Source organism: Piliocolobus tephrosceles, chromosome 16 (genome assembly GCF_002776525.5).
Source record: "Piliocolobus tephrosceles isolate RC106 chromosome 16, ASM277652v3, whole genome shotgun sequence".
NCBI lineage: Eukaryota > Metazoa > Chordata > Mammalia > Primates > Cercopithecidae > Piliocolobus > Piliocolobus tephrosceles.
The window spans coordinates 39,861,915-39,871,210 of NC_045449.1; the positions used below are offsets into that span (position 1 = coordinate 39,861,915).

A 9,296-nucleotide genomic window follows, 5' to 3' on the forward strand; every position below is an offset into this window, starting at 1 on the left:
GAAATGTTTTACGAGGTTATTTTTATACTGAACTTCAAGATAAGCCTAGAGTAACAATTGGGAGAAAAAAAGAAAAAAAAAAAAAAAAAAAAAACTTCAAGGAGAGAGAAAAAAGAGGGGGGAAAAAAAAAGAAAAAACACACACACCTTAGGAAAGAGAGACCTACATAATGTGGTCCAGGTACCCAGAACACTGCTGATTTAAGAGCACAATAAAGAGAATTTCTAGAAAAAAATATATTATTTTAACAACAAGTACTTACTATATAGAAGTTTATAAGCACAGGGCCCAGAAACGAAAACCAAATTTAGCAAAATATGGAATGGTCCAGAAATTAAACAAAATTGCAGGGGAAAAAAAAGAAACAACTCTAAGAGGGAAGAACAAAGAATATAAAAAAGAAAGAAGAGCAAGCACAACTCAGCAAGTACATTACATACATATGATAATTAAATGCTTTTATTTCTACATCTACAATTAAGAATTAAACATTAAGATATCTATGGAAGCACGCAGCTTCCTTCTTAATTCCATATTCAAGGAGATAAAGTTTAAATTCCTGTACCTTCCACAGTGATGACATATCATTGTTTAGTGACATCATATCAAACCCAAGATACTGCAGAATTTTCAAAGAAACAGTTATATGTCTACTGTACCAAGGAAGGAAGATATGTGAAATATTTCATGAAGATTTTCCAAAAACAGTTTAAAACAAAAAGAGCAAGAGTTTTAAACCAAACGTAAAATCAGTCAACCATAAAAAGTAATAAAAAAGAAACCCTCTCTAAAGTCTCATTTAGCAATATAGTTTACTGTCAAGTAATACAATGATGAACATACAATTTGCTAAACATTCAACAACATAGAAAAATTAATCAAAAATAGCTAGTATGTACCAACGACATAGAATGAATCACTGTTTCTCCTCTCGGAAGTGGGAAAGAAAAAACAATTGAATTCTTAGTGAAGAAAGGGATTGTAATTTCCACAGAACTATCCACTTGTAATTTAAGCAACATCATTTAAAAACAGCTCATTCCAACAGTCTCCTCTACTAAATATTTCCATCAGGGCTGCCTAGATGAAACCTAGCCCACCATATTATATGTTGGGCAAAAGAGTAAAATATAGACCGGCTGCTGGAAGGGAGCGCGGGGAGCTGAAATTCATCAGCTGGGTCAAGTTCCTGAAGAATTAACTAACTACATTCTAGGATTCATTTCTCAGCATCAAAGAACAACTTTTTCTTCTTCTTTTTAAATTAAAGCAATGCCTCCATTCTCATTGTCTGGCCAACTGCTGAAAACTTTTAAAATACTCAGAAGATCAACAAACACTTGGCTAAATAAATACCAGCCTTAAGAGTCAACCCGGTGATCCTGCTCAACAAGAACTTTAAAGTATTTATGCTTTACTGGTGGTTTTGGTTTACACAAAAAAAACTTTTTTTTTTTTTTTTTTTGAGACGGAGTTTCACTCTTGTTGCCCAGGCTGGAGTGCAATGGCACAATCTCAGCTCACCACAACCTCCGCCTCTCAGGTTCAAGCGATTCTCCTGCCTCAGCCTCCCGAGTAGCTAGGATTACAGGCGTGTGCCACCAGGCCCAGCTAATTTTGTATTTTTAGTAGAGACGGGGTTTCTCCATGTTGGTCAAGCTGGTCTCGAACTCCCGACCTCAAGTGATCCACCCACCTCGGCCTCCCAAACTGCTGGGATTATAGGCATGAGCCACCGTGCCCGGCCCTAAATACAATTACAATGTGCGAAAAGAGCATTTACTTCGGAGTACTTTCAGTACCCAAATTTTCTTTAATATGATCTAACGCATGAAAATTCAACTTTTTAAAGTATCATTCAGTTGATGTAATTGCAAGAGGATTCAACTGATCCCAAAATGTTTCCTAAAAGCCATCCTTTGGCTGTTCCTATACACTTCACACCCTTCCAAACCATAAACCATTATGTGAGAAGAATGTGCAGAACTAAGTAGTAAATGAATAGACTTAAGATTTTTTCAAGTCACTAAATTATCCTATAGAATAAGAACAATTCTCTCAGCTATTTTTATTTCATTGGTTTGTAACACTTACCTACAACAGTACCAAAACTCAGAAATGTTTTCAATGCAATGTATCCTGAGAACAATAAGCTTATAGAATCTAGGTGCTTTTCTGTTAAATACTCAAAATAAGTACATGCAATTTAAAATCCTTTAACTACTGTGTTTATTATACTTCTCAGCACAAAATATTTAACATTAACCAAGATATTTTTAAAGCAGTGATTTAAACAGCAAAGTTAGGGGGGATAATGCCATGAATATTAGCAAGCTGAATTAAGCTACTAATCCATTTAAAGAAAGATGGGTTACAGAAGAAGCAAGTCTCTGAAACATATTTGCTTGAAATCTAAACACAGAAGTGAACTTGAGCACAGTGAACTAACAAATGATAATGGAACTAGGTCTACAAGGAAGACATTCAGCAAAAATTATCCATTTCTTCCCTCAAAACAGAAAAAAAAAAAGTTTCATTTCAGATACAATATGTTATCCATGCAGATAATATAAACAAAATTGGGAAACCAGAAAATTTACTTTTAAAAATCACGGCTGTCTCAACAACCAAACACTCCAGTGAAAATCTTAGTCATCTTTTAATACAGTCAAGGAAACACCAATTCTTCCCACATATTCATCCTTTTCAGCCTTTTCTAGTAAGTCAGCCTCTAGCAAAGAGGAAATGAAAGAGGATCTACCAGTCAACTATCCTGCCCCTCTTTTCCAACTCCTCATACTACCTCTCAAGTCTGATATTCCTAAGTAGATAAATGCACTTACTTAACATTTAAGTATGTTATAATATAGTACTGCTTTATTTAAGTACATAGATGCTGAATTGGGAGTGACAAGAGTGAAACGTCTCTGTCTCCACCATGCCAATTTGGAGCGCCGCCCTTTAAGCTTATGTAAAATTTTCTCAAACCAATAGATTTAGAAAAACCAGTAAGACGAGGTGGGCAGATCATGAGGTCAGGAGTTCGAAGCTAGCCTGGTTGACATGGTGAAACTCTGTCTCTACTTTAAAAAAAAATAAAAGAAAGAAAGAAAAGAAAAAGATTAGCCTGACGTGATGACGGGTGCCTGTAATTCCAGCTACTCAGGACACTGAGGCCCGAGAATCACCTGAACCCGGGAGCCAGAGGCTTCAGTGAGCTGAGATCGCACTACTGCACTCCAGCCTGGGTGACAGAGCGGAACTCAGTCTCCCCACCCCCCCAAAAAAAACAACAGTAAGAATTTATTCCACATACATTAATACATTTAACTCAGGTTAACAAATCTAATTAAAATGGGCTTTTTTTTTTAAATAGGAAGAGACTCAGGTTGTGAAAGTGGACTGTGCTTGGAGGCAATATATTAAACATTCTGAAGCATTTTCTAACTGTCAGTCCTTAAAATGTAAGACAATCTCAAGTGTTAAAATTGAAGACTGGGTATACTCTCTGCTCAAAGTTCAATCAAAATCAACTGTAATTTCCTACAAAGGTAACTAGGTCAACTCAACATTTGTCCCTGCTTACTGGAAACAACAAAATCTGAACAATCAGGCCATTAACTTGTCATGTCCTATATATAGTTTCAAAAGATATCTAATTATTCACTCTCAAAGAGGTACTAGTACAATTTGACACGTAAGATGTCTCCTAGTTATTTTTCTTAATAAGACTGCAAAAGGAAATTACCACCATTTAGACTACAACAACACAACACTACAGCAAAAATATCTTCCATTTCTTCACTAACATGTATATGCACTCACCTACCTAACATCAGGGAAAAAAACAAATGGAACCTAGACACCTATGTACAAAGAATCACATTCTCTCCATAGTAGGGATTCATTCATTCTTCCCTGCGCCAACATTTCTCAAGAATGCTATCATGCATGAGGTCTACTCACAGGGGTACATGGCGCTGCTTGGGATCAGCTCTGGTCAGTTCTTCCTCTTCAATATCAGACTCCCCTCCTGAACTACGGTCAATGACATCTGAACCAAATGCTTGTTCACTGCACCTCAAGTTAGCTATGCCACTAGCTGTAAATCTCTCCAGCTCTTCTGAAATTGAATCGCTTTTCAGAAAGTTGCTGAGTCCCTCTGAAGTGGCGGTCTCACGGCAGCTTTTCTCAAGGCAGCTTCAGCCTATCGAGTCAGCATCAACTGGCTCCGTGGTCTCAAGGATTCCAAGTTTGGCAGTTTGCTCAAAGTCTTCTCCAAAAATCCACCCAGCTGATGTCATATATGCCTTTCAACCTGCTTGGCTTGCACAACCTGTAAGCGCTTTTGTAATCTGCCGGCACGGCTCTCAATGTCAGCCTGTCGCCGCAGTAAAGCTGTTATCCTTATGTCAGAATCTAAAGCACTGAAAAGAATGGAAGACGGGAGACTTTTTACCCTCTAATTTGACACCCCCCAAGTTAGAGGTGGAGTCTGTACCAGGTGATAACATACTGCTTCCTTGAAGTGCTGGCTGTTCCATGGAATTGACAGAAGATTTGTTTGCAGTGCTATTATTGCTACATAAAGTTGTGTGTTCTACATCAAGGCTTCTATGTGGAAGAGTGCAATTGGTCATACCCCCCTTCAAGTCCCCAGATTCAGATCCTCCCACTTCACCCCCCATGAAGAGCAGATGAAGTGAGAGCCCATTTTCCCCCATTGAGGGAAGTGGAATTGTCATGATCAGAATGTGTTGAACTTTTAGTCAATTTCTTAGCCAACCCATTTACAGGTGCTTGTGGCAGAGCTGTTTGACCACTCGTATTCATGGTTCTAAGATTTTCTAAGGAAAACTCCAAAACTGGCTGTCTCCCCAACAGCTCAGCTCGGAGTTCATAGGACTGAGATAAGAGAGGATGAGATTTAAGGACTGTCTGCTTGCTGAAGACCCCTTGCAACTTCAAAGGCTCCTTTGAGGGAACAGATGTTACATCAGAGCAGAGATAAGATGCCACCAGTGGCTGCAGCTTTCCCAAGTCTTCCTTGGTAGAAATCTAGGCTGGGATCCTCTGCAGCAATGGCTTTTCTTTTGGTTCCGTTGGCAGCAATAAGGATGTTGGCGTTGCCGTTATTTTCGGCACTGCCAGGGGACAAGGTAGAGGATGGGGGAGCCAGTTTGAACCGGATATGGTGTGCTTCAGCTGCTGCGTCGGTGAGAGCGGGCGCCATCGCAGCCATTCAGCACAGAGAGACAGGAAGTCCAGCCTCTCCCGATGCCCAGGCAGAGGCCGAGGCCAGCTCCACGGCCCCTTACTGCCTCCCCAGAGAACAGACTAGAAGAGAAAGGAGAAAAGAATGTTAGAAATACAAGCACATTTAAAAACACATACATTTTTAACAAAAGCACTACTTGAGGCTGTTGTCTAAACTGCCTCCAGAAACAAAACACTCTGGAGCTACTTGTACCAGTTATTCGAGAGACCCAAATATCTTTCAACTGAGAGAAAGGGGGAGGCAAAATCCTTGCACAAGAGAAAGAATTGCACCCTTCTTCTTATCATTTGTTACTACAGACTGAAAGTTGCCAAAACACAAGTTCAATTCGGAGAAAATCACAGATTGTTAAAATTAAATCATCTGCATTAAAAAAAAATCTTTTTGTTGAAATAAATGGATTTAAAGCAAGACACATCAAACTAAACAATAATTAAACAGAAAAAATTAGTAAGGAATTCCCGTGTTCACTAAAAAAAGTATGCCAAATATCACAGGTCTGTGCATTTCTCTGGCCAGGGAATCTAGTTTTCATCAGCTTCTCACTTCACTATTATACTACAAAGTACAGATTATACTACAAAGCTAACTGTACCTCATCTGTAATACCAACTTGTTTCATCAGTTTTCTTTTCTTTCAGATCAAAGTGCTCATCAGTATCTTCCTTACTGGCTTCTTCCTTTCAGCCTAGGAATTAATACTTAAATATCTTCTGTCCTCAGTACAGCCTCTCTCTCATATTTAATTGCCCAACATCTCTCTTTCCCTTTACCCCAAAACTTCTCTGAAGAATTGTATAAATAACTGTCTCTGCACTCTTCACTCTTCCATAATCTGGATTTCATCCCCTACTGCTCTGGCAAAGGTCACCAGTAATCTTATTACCAAATCCAATGGTCAAGGCTCAGTCCCCATTCTATCTGACTTCTCTGAGGCACTGGACAAAACCGATATCCTTCTAATTCTTTCCTGATGTCCTTGTACTATCATCCTCTTCTCTTCCTCCTGGACCCTTAAATGTTGGTGCTGCACAGGTCTCTTCTGCCCTTTTCTTTCTCAAAAACCACTAATATGGTGAGGTTACCTAACCCTAAGAAAAACTTCTGAGCTGCACTAATATTAAGATTCCCATACCTCTATGTTCCTCAAGCCCCCTGAAGCTCAGAATTCACTTCCTCCTTCCAGCACACTATTACGCATCCTGTTTCATTATCTTAGGTAATGGCACTGCTTTTATTTAGTAACCAAGCTAAAAACCCCAGTCATTTGCCTCTGTTTGATCCCCCCCTTGATCTATGTGGTCTGGGAGTCAAAGGAAACATATGTATAGAACTAAGCCAGTTTTCTTTAAAGTGTAGTCTCTGGACTTCTGGGGATCTCACAGACTATTTTGGAGGTTCGTGAAATCAAAGGTATTTTCATAGCAATACTAGAATATTATCTGCCTTTTTCACTGTGTTGACATTTGCAATCAGAATACAAAAACAAAGGTGAACAAAACTGCTGGCACATTATTAGCACAAATCAAGGCAGAGGCACCAAACTATACCAATAGTCATTACACTCTCCACTCAGTTTTTTTTTTAAGGGAGTTCCACTTAAGATGTCCTTGATGAAACAGCAAAAATCATTAATTATCTTGAGCCTTTAGTGCATTTTTAGAAAGTATTTTTTGTGATGAAAGGGAAAGTACGCATAAAGCACTCTGCTGCTTTATGAATTCTCAGGAAAAAGTACAGTACAACTGAGTTGCAAAATGAACTAGAGCTTTGCTCATGGAACACTACTTTTACTTGGCAGAACTACTGACAAACTGATTATCTGAAACCTGCTTCACTAGCAGACATTTTCTTGCAAATGAACAAAATGAACTTGTCACTTCAAGGAAAACCAATGATGATATATTTGCTGACAATAATAAAATCTGATTTTTTAAAGCAAAGATTAGTGTTTTTGAAAACTGTATCAACAATCATGAACTTAAACATTTTCCCAAGATTTTATCTGGGGGTGTGTGTGTGTGTGTGTGACGGAGTCTCGCTCTGCCGCCACGCTGGAGTGCAGTGGTGCGATCTCGGCTCACTGCAACCTCTGCCTCCTGGGTTCAAGTGATTCTCCTGCCTCAGCCTCCCGAGTAGCTGGGACTGCAGGTGTGTGCCACCACGCCCGGCTATTTTTTGTATTTTCAGCAGAGACGGGGTTTCACCATTTTGGCCAGGATGGTCGTAATCTCTTGACCTCGTGATCCGCCACCTCGGCCTTCCAAAGTGCTGGGATTATAGGTGTGAGCTGCTGCACTCGGACTTTCCCAATATTTTAAAAGCCATTTCTGATTTGACAGACTTGTGACAATATTAATGAATGTGAATTTTTGATTCCACATAATGTAATGTGTAACATTTGGAAGATCTGCATAACCCAGTTAACAATAAAATGTCCAGTGAATGTTTAAGTGCAAGACAGATCATTTATTTGTTGCTGTTATTTTCAAACAGGGTCTAGCTGTGTCACCCAGGCTAGAGCGCAGGGGCACAATCATGACTCACTGAAACCTCAACCTCCTGGGCTCAAGTGATCCTCGTGCTTCAGCCTCCCAGTAGCTGGGACTCTAGGTGCTTGCCACCATGCCCGGCTAATTTTTTGAATTTTTGTAGAGATGGAGTCTCACTTTGTTGCCCAGGCTGGTATCAAACTCCCGGCTTCAGCCTCCCAAACTCCCGGGATTATAGGCATGAGCCGCCATGCCCAGCCTGAATTACTTATTAAATATTTTTTAAATTTCTCAAAGTTTCTAAGAAAAACAAGTTATATGCTGTTCTCAACAAATTTGAAGAGTGAAAAAAGGATCCTGAGACCAAAATGCTTGTTAAATCACTGGAATAAGCACCCCCATTCCTTACCCCAAATGAGTGCAATCTCCAATTTAGTCAAAAATGTTCATCTTTGGAGCAACACCAACATGGGATGGTAGGCCCTACAGCACTATAGTAAGCTCCTTTATAGTATGACAATTCGAATCATTAACATAAAAGTACTCAAATAAATGACTGAGAAAACATTATTCATAAAAGCACCAATACACGTATGGGTCAAATCTGTCTATTCCTGTGTGTGTGTGTGTGTTTTTTTTTTTTTTTTTTTTTGAGATGTAGTCTGGCTCTGTCGCCCAGGCTGGAGTGCAGTGGCGCAATCTTGGATCACTGCAACCTCCGCCTCCTGGGTTCGAGTGATTCTCCTGCTTCAGCCTCCCGAGTAGCTAGGACTTCAGGCATTTCAGGCATGTGTCACCATGCCCGGATAATTTTTGTATTTTTAATGGAGATGGAGTTTCACCATGTTGTCAGGCGGGTCTCGAACTCCTGACCTCAGGTGATCCACTTGCCTCAGCATCCCAAAATGCTAGGATTACAGGTGTGAGCCACTGTGCCTGGCCTCATATAATTATTAATACCATAAGTTTCTTGTCCCAGGGTTGTATTTTAACCAACATTCTATAAAAGAACTAGATTTTCAGGGCTTATGGAGTTTTCTCCTGTGGGCTTTCTGGCATATGGCATTCTATGTGGCATAAATTATTCTATGTTGTTTTTTTTCTCATTTCTAATTTTAAATATAATACTAATTCCTAATATATTATTAAACACTGTATTACAGACCAGTCAAGCTGGACAAATATAGTTGTTCAAAATATTTTGAGTCAGTTTTATAATATGCAAAGGGTTTTTCCCGTGGACAAACTATCAGTCTGTTAGTTTAATTTTAGTTAAAGTATGTCTTATCCTCATCCTCTGACAAATATTCCTTTAAAAGGACAAAATTTTTAAATGTGTATGAAGTTATGATTTGAATTTTTTTTTTTTAAGAGACGGAGTCTTACTCTGGAGTGATCTCGGCTCACTGCAACCTTTGCCACCTGGGTTCAAGCAATTCTGCCTCAGCCTCCCGAGTAGCTGGGACTACAGGTGCATGCTGCCATGCCTGGCTAATTTTTTTTGTATTTTAGTACAGACGGGGTT

The 9,296-nt window shown here is 39.3% G+C and overlaps 1 pseudogene across 1 annotated transcript; it reads right to left on the bottom strand.

Annotated features, from left to right (window-relative positions):
- Positions 1 to 3,370: 3,370 nt before the first annotated feature.
- Positions 3,371 to 5,771, bottom strand: LOC113221819 (annotated as a pseudogene). The gene has a single exon (XR_003308087.1). The product of XR_003308087.1 is annotated as a KAT8 regulatory NSL complex subunit 1 pseudogene (transcript).
- Positions 5,772 to 9,296: the final 3,525 nt, after the last annotated feature.